The following is a 10,993-nucleotide window of genomic DNA, read 5'->3' on the forward strand; positions in this document are numbered from 1 at the left end:
TGTGTTACAGTGTGATGTACTATAGTGTACTGTATTACAGTGTGATGTACTATAGTGTACTGTGTTACAGTGTGATGTACTGTAGTGTACTGTATTACAGTGTGATGTACTGTAGTGTACTGTGTTACAGTGTGATCTACTATAGTGTACTGTGTTACAGTGTGATGTACTATAGTGTACTGTGTTACAGTGTGATGTACTGTAGTGTACTGTATTACAGTGTGATGTGCTGTAGTGTACTGTATTACAGTGTGATGTACTGTAGTGTACTGTATTACAGTGTGATGTACTATAGTGTACTGTGTTACAGTGTGATGTGCTATAGTGTCCTGTATTACAGTGTGATGTACTATAGTGTACTGTGTTACAGTGTGATGTACTATAGTGTACTGTGTTACAGTGTGATGTACTGTAGTGTACTGTGTTACAGTGTGATGTACTATAGTGTACTGTGTTACAGTGTGATGTGCTATAGTGTACTGTATTACAGTGTGATGTACTATAGTGTACTGTGTTACAGTGTGATGTACTATAGTGTACTGTGTTACAGTGTGATGTACTGTAGTGTACTGTGTTACAGTGTGATGTACTATAGTGTACTGTGTTACAGTGTGATGTACTGTAGTGTACTGTATTACAGTGTGATGTACTATAGTGTACTGTATTACAGTGTGATGTACTATAGTGTACTGTGTTACAGTGTGATGTACTGTAGTGTACTGTGTTACAGTGTGATGTACTATAGTGTACTGTGTTACAGTGTGATGTACTGTAGTGTACTGTATTACAGTGTGATGTACTATAGTGTACTGTATTACAGTGTGATGTACTATAGTGTACTGTGTTACAGTGTGATGTACTATAGTGTACTGTATTACAGTGTGATGTACTATAGTGTACTGTGTTACAGTGTGATGTACTATAGTGTACTGTATTACAGTGTGATGTACTATAGTGTACTGTGTTACAGTGTGATGTACTATAGTGTACTGTATTACAGTGTGATGTACTATAGTGTACTGTGGTACAGTGTGATGTACTATAGTGTACTGTGTTACAGTGTGATGTACTATAGTGTACTGTGTTACAGTGTGATGTACTATAGTGTACTGTGTTACAGTGTGATGTACTATAGTGTACTGTGTTACAGTGTGATGTACTATAGTGTACTGTGTTACAGTGTGATGTACTATAGTGTACTGTGGTACAGTGTGATGTACTATAGTGTACTGTGTTACAGTGTGATGTACTATAGTGTACTGTGTTACAGTGTGATGTACTATAGTGTACTGTGGTACAGTGTGATGTACTATAGTGTACTGTGGTACAGTGTGATGTGCTATAGTGTACTGTGTTACAGTGTGATGTACTATAGTGTACTGTGTTACAGTGTGATGTACTGTAGTGTACTGTTGTACAGTGTGATGTACTATAGTGTACTGTGTTACAGTGTGATGTACTATAGTGTACTGTGTTACAGTGTGATGTACTATAGTGTACTGTGTTACAGTGTGATGTACTATAGTGCACTGTGTTACAGTGTGATGTACTATAGTGTACTGTGTTACAGTGTGATGTACTATAGTGTACTGTGTTACAGTGTGATGTACTGTAGTGTACTGTATTACAGTGTGATGTACTATAGTGTACTGTGTTACAGTGTGATGTGCTGTAGTGTACTGTATTACAGTGTGATGTACTATAGTGTACTGTGTTACAGTGTGATGTACTATAGTGTACTGTGTTACAGTGTGATGTACTATAGTGTACTGTATTACAGTGTGATGTACTATAGTGTACTGTGTTACAGTGTGATGTGCTGTAGTGTACTGTGTTACAGTGTGATGTACTATAGTGTACTGTGTTACAGTGTGATGTGCTGTAGTGTACTGTATTACAGTGTGATGTACTATAGTGTACTGTGTTACAGTGTGATGTACTGTAGTGTACTGTGTTACAGTGTGATGTACTATAGTGTACTGTGTTACAGTGTGATGTACTATAGTGTACTGTGTTACAGTGTGATGTACTATAGTGTACTGTATTACAGTGTGATGTACTATAGTGTACTGTGTTACAGTGTGATGTACTATAGTGTACTGTGTTACAGTGTGATGTACTATAGTGTACTGTGTTACAGTGTGATGTACTATAGTGTACTGTGTTACAGTGTGATGTACTGTAGTGTACTGTATTACAGTGTGATGTACTATAGTGTACTGTATTACAGTGTGATGTACTATAGTGTACTGTGTTACAGTGTGATGTACTGTAGTGTACTGTGTTACAGTGTGATGTACTATAGTGTACTGTGTTACAGTGTGATGTACTGTAGTGTACTGTGTTACAGTGTGATGTACTGTAGTGTACTGTGTTACAGTGTGATGTACTGTAGTGTACTGTGTTACAGTGTGATGTACTATAGTGTACTGTGTTACAGTGTGATGTACTGTAGTGTACTGTATTACAGTGTGATGTACTATAGTGTACTGTGTTACAGTGTGATGTACTGTAGTGTACTGTGTTACAGTGTGATGTACTGTAGTGTACTGTGTTACAGTGTGATGTACTATAGTGTACTGTGTTACAGTGTGATGTACTATAGTGTACTGTGTTACAGTGTGATGTACTATAGTGTACTGTATTACAGTGTGATGTACTATAGTGTACTGTGTTACAGTGTGATGTACTATAGTGTACTGTGTTACAGTGTGATGTACTGTAGTGTACTGTGTTACAGTGTGATGTACTGTAGTGTACTGTGTTACAGTGTGATGTACTGTAGTGTACTGTGTTACAGTGTGATGTACTATAGTGTACTGTGTTACAGTGTGATGTACTGTAGTGTACTGTATTACAGTGTGATGTGCTGTAGTGTACTGTATTACAGTGTGATGTACTGTAGTGTACTGTTTTACAGTGTGATGTACTGTAGTGTACTGTATTACAGTGTGATGTACTGTAGTGTACTGTTTTACAGTGTGATGTACTGTAGTGTACTGTATTACAGTGTGATGTATTGTAGTGTACTGTTTTACAGTGTGATGTACTACAGTGTACTGTGTTACAGTGTGATGTACTGTAGTGTACTGTTTTACAGTGTGATGTACTGTAGTGTACTGTATTACAGTGTGATGTACTGTGGTGTACTGTTTTACAGTGTGATGTACTGTAGTGTACTGTATTACAGTGTGATGTACTGTAGTGTACTGTTTTACAGTGTGATGTACTATAGTGTACTGTATTACAGTGTGATGTACTGTAGTGTACTGTTTTACAGTGTGATGTACTGTAGTGTACTGTATTACAGTGTGATGTACTATAGTGTACTGTGTTACAGTGTGATGTACTATAGTGTACTGTGTTACAGTGTGATGTACTATAGTGTACTGTATTACAGTGTGATGTACTATAGTGTACTGTGTTACAGTGTGATGTACTATAGTGTACTGTGTTACAGTGTGATGTACTATAGTGTACTGTATTACAGTGTGATGTACTATAGTGTACTGTGTTACAGTGTGATGTACTATAGTGTACTGTATTACAGTGTGATGTACTATAGTGTACTGTATTACAGTGTGATGTACTATAGTGTACTGTATTACAGTGTGATGTACTATAGTGTACTGTATTACAGTGTGATGTGCTATAGTGTACTGTATTACAGTGTGATGTACTATAGTGTACTGTATTACAGTGTGATGTGCTATGGTGTACTGTATTACAGTGTGATGTACTATAGTGTACTGTATTACAGTGTGATGTGCTATGGTGTACTGTATTACAGTGTGATGTACTATAGTGTACTGTGTTACAGTGTGATGTACTATAGTGTACTGTGTTACAGTGTGATGTACTATAGTGTACTGTGTTACAGTGTGATGTACTGTTGTGTACTGTGTTACAGTGTGATGTACTGTTGTGTACTGTGTTACAGTGTGATGTACTATAGTGTACTGTGTTACAGTGTGATGTACTATAGTGTACTGTGTTACAGTGTGATGTACTATAGTGTACTGTGTTACAGTGTGATGTACTGTTGTGTACTGTGTTACAGTGTGATGTACTATAGTGTACTGTGTTACAGTGTGATGTACTATAGTGTACTGTGTTACAGTGTGATGTACTATAGTGTACTGTATTACAGTGTGATGTACTATAGTGTACTGTGTTACAGTGTGATGTACTATAGTGTACTGTGTTACAGTGTGATGTACTGTAGTGTACTGTGTTACAGTGTGATGTACTATAGTGTACTGTGTTACAGTGTGATGTACTGTAGTGTACTGTGTTACAGTGTGATGTACTATAGTGTACTGTGTTACAGTGTGATGTACTATAGTGTACTGTGTTACAGTGTGATGTACTGTAGTGTACTGTGTTACAGTGTGATGTACTGTGGTGTACTGTATTACAGTGTGATGTACTATAGTGTACTGTGTTACAGTGTGATGTACTGTAGTGTACTGTGTTACAGTGTGATGTACTATAGTGTACTGTATTACAGTGTGATGTACTGTAGTGTACTGTGTTACAGTGTGATGTACTATAGTGTACTGTGTTACAGTGTGATGTACTGTGGTGTACTGTGTTACAGTGTGATGTACTATAGTGTACTGTGTTACAGTGTGATGTACTGTAGTGTACTGTATTACAGTGTGTTGTACTGTAGTGTACTGCACAGCTGGTAGTGGTACTTAGCAAACTAAAACAAAACTAAAAGAGGAATACGGCTCAGAGAGAGACAGAAAGGAAGAGCTCGGGCCACGAATACAGAGACTCAGAGTTGGCCTCACGACCAATGTGTGCGGTGTTTTGATTCGATCGTGGCGACATGCGAATGACCGTGCTCGTGAAGACAATTCCCAATTGGATGATGTTGGTAGAAAGCCTTGAGCTACGCAGGTTTCCCTCGCTTCACGCGGCAGTTACGGTCGGAGTAGTAGATGCGTTCCAAAAAAATGTGGCGCACAAAGCGAACCCGCATTAAGCGAGGGAAACTTGTACGGAGAATCATTGGATATTGTTCAATTTTATTTATTTGGTATAGCTCTGTGAGCCATTCGGCTCTTGAATCGGGTGCAAGCGCAACAAATAAAAAACAAAAAACATGAACAAGAAAACGTCTTAAAGTGACTATGTGACTAAGCGCAAACAGAAAAATCCAGGAAAAAACTGCAAAGTCTTCCAGAAAAAGAAACACCGTCCACCAACGCTGTGCAAAAATCCCAGTGGGATGTAAATCAAACAACAACCACAAGACAACTTAGATTAAAGCCATCATTCTAACTCCGTACTACAACAAACAAACATGGCCAAATCAAAAAAAGTTTTCGAAACCACCAAAATAAAGCCATAAGCAACGTAACAGTGATCATAGGAACTTTGTTCATTTTTTTGCGGTGGTTCATTTGATAACCTGCCGCGAGTGGTGTAATGGTGTCGTCAATTAAATTATGCTGCGGTGAATGGCTAAAATCTGCAATTAATCACTTTACTTTGCTGTAGAACTAACGCAATTACGTAGAGCAGATTATTAAGTCCTGTCCGTGAATGACGCCGCGAAGCGTCGGGCATGATTGCCCGCGCGCACCATCGCTCGTATCCGCTTCACGGCCCATACAAAGATAAAGATCCCCCGTATAGCCTTCACTGACTTGTCGGGCAAGTGCTGTTCACGAGTACCTATGAAGGCCGACACGGCACACGAGGGAGTGGGTGACCAGCACCACGCCCGGCCGCCTTTGTCTCCCGAGCGAGAGACAAAGTTGGCCCGTGAGCTGGAACCCAACTCGCTGCCCCACCGCTCCTCACGCTCCATGCACAGGTGTGAACTTTACGAAACGATTAGCAGGTTCAGCGCAATGAAGTAAGTCTCCTGTGGAAGGCGAGTGAGCCGAAACGTCGATATCTTTACACCAGGGACAGCTGCAGGCTCACGACGGCAAACTGAAATGGACAACCCAATGCACAAAAACTTGCACGCGGTCAAGTTTGCAAAGGGCAAGGTAGTGCGTCAAGATGGTAGAACCACAGCACACGGACTACACCAAGGCCAATATGTTTGTGCGTCTGTACGGTACATATCCCTCAGCGTGTATGCAGGGCTGGATTAAGGGTTGTGAGAGGCCTAAAGCGAATAGGAGGAAAGGACCTACATATATTGCAACAACAACAAAAACATCGTGACATCTTCAACCATATTTATTTATTTGCCTATCAAAAAAATACAATTGTGTTCAACTCAAGGTAAAGTCATCAAACGTAAACATCACTCACTGCACTGATTTCTTCAAGCAAAAAAATGTATTCCTAGCTTTATCCGTGGCACAGTCACGAATGCTGTCATCGCAATTCAGAGACTATCCTGGACGCCTGTTTAAAAAATGAGCTGCATAGTTCATCGGATTCCTTCAGTACAAATAAATGAACGTTATGATTCTGAAAGCTGCCGTCGGTTCTCAGCCGTTACTGCAATGTCGGAGGACTGAAATGCCTGACAGCATATGAGGGCCTAAGCCTTATTAGCCCATGGGTTAATCCGACCGATCCTGCCCATAGGTACTTCACTCCTTCCAAGATGAATTCATTGAAATTGGACCAAACGCCCCAATAACGAATTATTTTTCCTTTACCAGGTATGGGCACACTGAGCGATGTAGCTCTGTGGCTTATCGTGGGAACATCTCTAACAGACAAATACCTCTACACGCATTGAGGGAAACACCGGAGAAAAAAAATTCCACGCGACCACGGGGAGAACATAGAAACTCGGAATATACAAGGGTCGGGATGAAATCCACGACCTCCTGTATACCAGGCGAGGGAGTTAACATCTCGCCATCGCGACGCCCTGCAATGCAGACGCCTTGACAATCAACGAAACATTAATGGTGAAATATACTTCATTATTATAATATCGCATATCATACAGGGGCAACGCTACGTAGCCTTCAAGAACAGTAATCTTCACTCATTAATGTACGAATATTCATGTTTGAGCAAGGGAGTACAATGTTATACATTTATTAGGTGTGGATGATTGTGAACATTGTGATGTTTAAAAGTGTTTTATATGGGCACATTGTTATGTTGCTTTTAACCTGCTCTCGTACGACTCCTCCAAAGTTCTAGTCTGCGCCTGAATTTAACCCACTGCATATATAGCAATACACCGAATACATCTTACTTGCTGTGGCGTATGGATCTGAAACAGGGACGTAAATAAATGTCACAGGAGCTTCAGAGCGCGCGAAGAAGAAGAAGACGAAGCAGCAGAAGAAGAGGAAGCAGCGAGAGAGATGCGTGCCTGGGAATTCCCCGTTGAGGTGCAGCGAGATGAACGCGTGCCACACGCACTGCGTTTAAGATCGCCGCCGTGTCGGCGTTTAAACGCGGAGTGAGTCGGGACCGCCGCGGGCACAGAGCGCGTCGCTCCACGGCGCGATGGCCCCATGGTCGAGACGAGTGACGGATTGATTTGAACCACCCTCTTTTTGGTTCTTTCGGTGAAGTCACGTAGGTCGTCAGGAGGACGGTTGCTTGTGTGGCGATCGAAACGTCGTGATCTGTTTGTTTTTCTACCTGCGTGACTTTACCGATAGAAGCAGGGAGGATAGTGACGGATTGGCGGAAGCAATGGTGAGGAAAGCACCAAATCGCAGCGGGCGATTTCAGGTCGTGGGTAGGGGGCTCGATGGATTTTTTTTTTATCCAGATAGATCTTATATTCTTGGTTCTTTCGGTAAAGTCACGTAGAAGGGGAATAATAAAATAATATAAATATAAAAGAACAAAAACTCTCACGACGTTTCGACTGCAACACAAGCAATCATCATCAGGTGTGAAATCCACAGCAAAAAAAAATATTATACTTTTTTTCAAACTTTCTTGCTGTGGATTTCACACCTGATGATGATTGCTTGTGTTGCAGTCGAAAAGTCGTGAGAATTTTTGTTGTTTATTATTTGTATTATTTTATTATTACCCTTCAACGTGACTTTACCGATAGAACCAATAATATGAATCCCTGCAGTCACGAAAGCTTTAAATACAACATTTCAGATAGATCTTGTCCGATGCTCATGATTATTTATATTATTACGAACAAAATAGCGAATGAACGCTCACCACAAATATAACACGTGCACATACACAATACTGCCTCTACGTGTTCAGCGGCTAAGACTGGCCTCGTTCGCCAATTGTTTGTTGTGGTTTCACTGAAAATATAATGTTTTAATATTCAATCTTGATTTAAAGCTTTCGTGACTGCAGGAATTCATACCGAAAGACGCAAAGAGCATGTTTTAATATTGTCCACCATTCCTGGCCAATGACTTGTAAGTTCGATTCGAGTTCATTCCGCGGCTCGTTAGCACGGTTGGCTACGTACGGTGCAAAAGAAGTTCAATATACTTAGGTGTGTGTGAGGCAGGGCCGTATTATCCAATGGGCACGGGGCTAGGGCCTACGAAAACTGAAGGGCCTAGGGAAAAATATGCGACCATTTTTTTTGCATGACAAAAAAATGTAATTTAGATACCTTCTTGAATAAATGTTTATATAGCAAGGATATGCACAGTGTATATACAAAGAGGCAGAGTCATATTCTTTCGGTCTTTCGGTAAAGTCACGTAGAACAAAAAAATGTTTTTTAAAAAATTACGAAAAGATTATCAACAAAAATAACTATAAAAATTACGAAAAAATGTGTTCTACGTGACTTTACCGAAAGACCCAAAGAATATGAATTCCTGCCGTCACGAAAGCTTTAAGTCAAGGCAGAGTCATGTCAATGTCAACCGCGTTTTTTTATTTTCACAAGGTGAGTGAAATTAACACCGGAGATGAAGTTTCCGAGATTTTTTTTCATTTCAAAAATTAGCAAATAGCATCTTGAATTAACACGTAGGCTTTCGCGACCAATATTGTTCATAATCAACGATTTTTGGGTTTAGATCGCGTTATTTATAAATGTGTCGTAACCCTCCACCACCCGACACGGCCAATCAGTAAAAAAAAAGTGTCACGTTGACAAAAGACAAATAGTTCACTGCTTTAGCCCACCGGTGTGTTGAAGCGTGAAACCACAACATTTACAATTTGAGTACGACGTTTCGCTGGTAATTGCATCCAGCATCATCGGGCAATTCGCCATAATGGTGAGGCTCTGCTGTGTCTCCCGTTCTTATATAGAGCAGCAGCAGGGTGACGTCATCATTAACTCATTAACTCATCAGGTGCAAAGATTTGAGGGGGGAGTTATTGTAATTATATACTTGATTAGTAATAAGGCTATTGTTACGATTCGAGTTGTAGATTAGTAATCATTTGGAATGTGTTCTATTGTGATTATGCTACATTAATAAGGAATTGTAATGCATCTTATTATTAAATAAGATGCATTACAATTCCTTATAAGGGAAACAAGCACTAACTGATTATTAATGTAGCATAATCACAATAGAACACATTCCAAATGATTACTAATCTACAACTCGCATCGTAACAATAGCCTTATTACTAATCAAGTATATAATTACAATAACTCCCCCCTCAAATCTTTGCACCTGATGAGTTAATGAGTTAATGATGACGTCACCCTGCTGCTGCTCTATATAAGAACGGGAGACACAGCAGAGCCTCACCATTCTGGCGAATTGCCCGATGATGCTGGATGCAATTACCAGCGAAACGTCGTACTCAAATTGTAAATGTTGTGGTTTCACGCTTCAACACACCGGTGGGCTAAAGCAGTGAACTATTTGTCTTTTGTCAACGTGACACTTTTTTTTTTTGCTGATTGGCCGTGTCGGGTGGTGGAGGGTTACGACACATTTATAAATAACGCGATCTAAACCCAAAAATCGTTGATTATGAAGCATCTTGAATTTGTGTTTTTCGCACAAATCCAGTGAGTGTGATAGCGGCCGTAGTAACCACGGGGCAGCAGTGACCACTGCAGAAAGTTATCGCCGAAGAACTACGACACAAGAAGTGCCCTCGGGCCTACAGGAACCTTGATGTGGCCCTGGTGTATGAGAGGTGTGCGGGTCGCCGCAGTGAGTGTGGTGGCCGTTCCACATTGTCATCTTACTTGCAACAGCAGTACGTTGCCGTACACTCATTGATATGCTAATTCTCTCTGCCCCCTCCCTCTCTCCGTCCCCGCCCCCCCCTCTCTATATTTAAGGGACCGTCACAGAAACGACCCCTCTCTTTGTGCCGATTTGTGTCCTCTCTCTGTGTACCGTTGTGATGTCTGTCTGCTTGTATGTCTGTCTATAGTTGTCCAGTTAGATTTTTGTTGCTATTTTTTTAATACCTGATGATGATTGCTTGTGTTGCAATCGAAACGTCGTAATATGTTATTTTAATTTATTATTTTATTTTTAGACGTGACTTAACCGAAAAGAACCAAAGAATAATTCCTGCAGTCACGAAATCTCCTAAATTAAGATTGTGAGCCTTGCAATGCTCAAAAATCTCGCGACAACATCACAATCGGCAATCGCTGTGCGTGTGTGCACGGATCACACGCCGAATTATAACGCCACGACCGTCAGCTCTCACGTTCTTCTCGGGTAGTATTTCTTACGTGTTTGATGAATAAATGTCGCAATCTCAATATCCCAGCACTCTCTTTAAAAATTAACGTTGAATTCAAGGTGTCCATTCGTCGGTATCAGAGACGGATTAGTTGGTGATGCTGCTGCTGCGTTGGCAGCGATGCACAAGCACAAACAAACTCTAAAAGTCAACACATTCTGATCAAAAATTAACATTTATAATATTTAGAAGCCATCGCGCCTGTGCGCTTTTAAATCGAGATTGAAGTTTTGTTGTCCACCGATTATCACGCTTGACTAGGTGCGGTGCGAAAAAAGTTCAACATACATACGTGTGACGTTTCGAGCACTGGCCTTCCATATGTTATGAAGAAGGGGCATTGCCTGAAACGTCGCCTATTGCATAGTTTTCATTGCGA

General features: G+C 40.6%; 1 pseudogene; it reads right to left on the bottom strand.

Annotated features, from left to right (window-relative positions):
* LOC144947066 (uncharacterized) overlaps window positions 1-5,824 on the bottom strand; it is a 12,026-nt pseudogene extending 6,202 nt beyond the window's left edge.
* Window positions 5,825-10,993: the final 5,169 nt, after the last annotated feature.

This window comes from Lampetra fluviatilis, chromosome 2 (assembly GCF_964198595.1).
Source record: "Lampetra fluviatilis chromosome 2, kcLamFluv1.1, whole genome shotgun sequence".
In the NCBI taxonomy this organism is placed as follows: Eukaryota; Metazoa; Chordata; class Hyperoartia; order Petromyzontiformes; family Petromyzontidae; genus Lampetra; species Lampetra fluviatilis.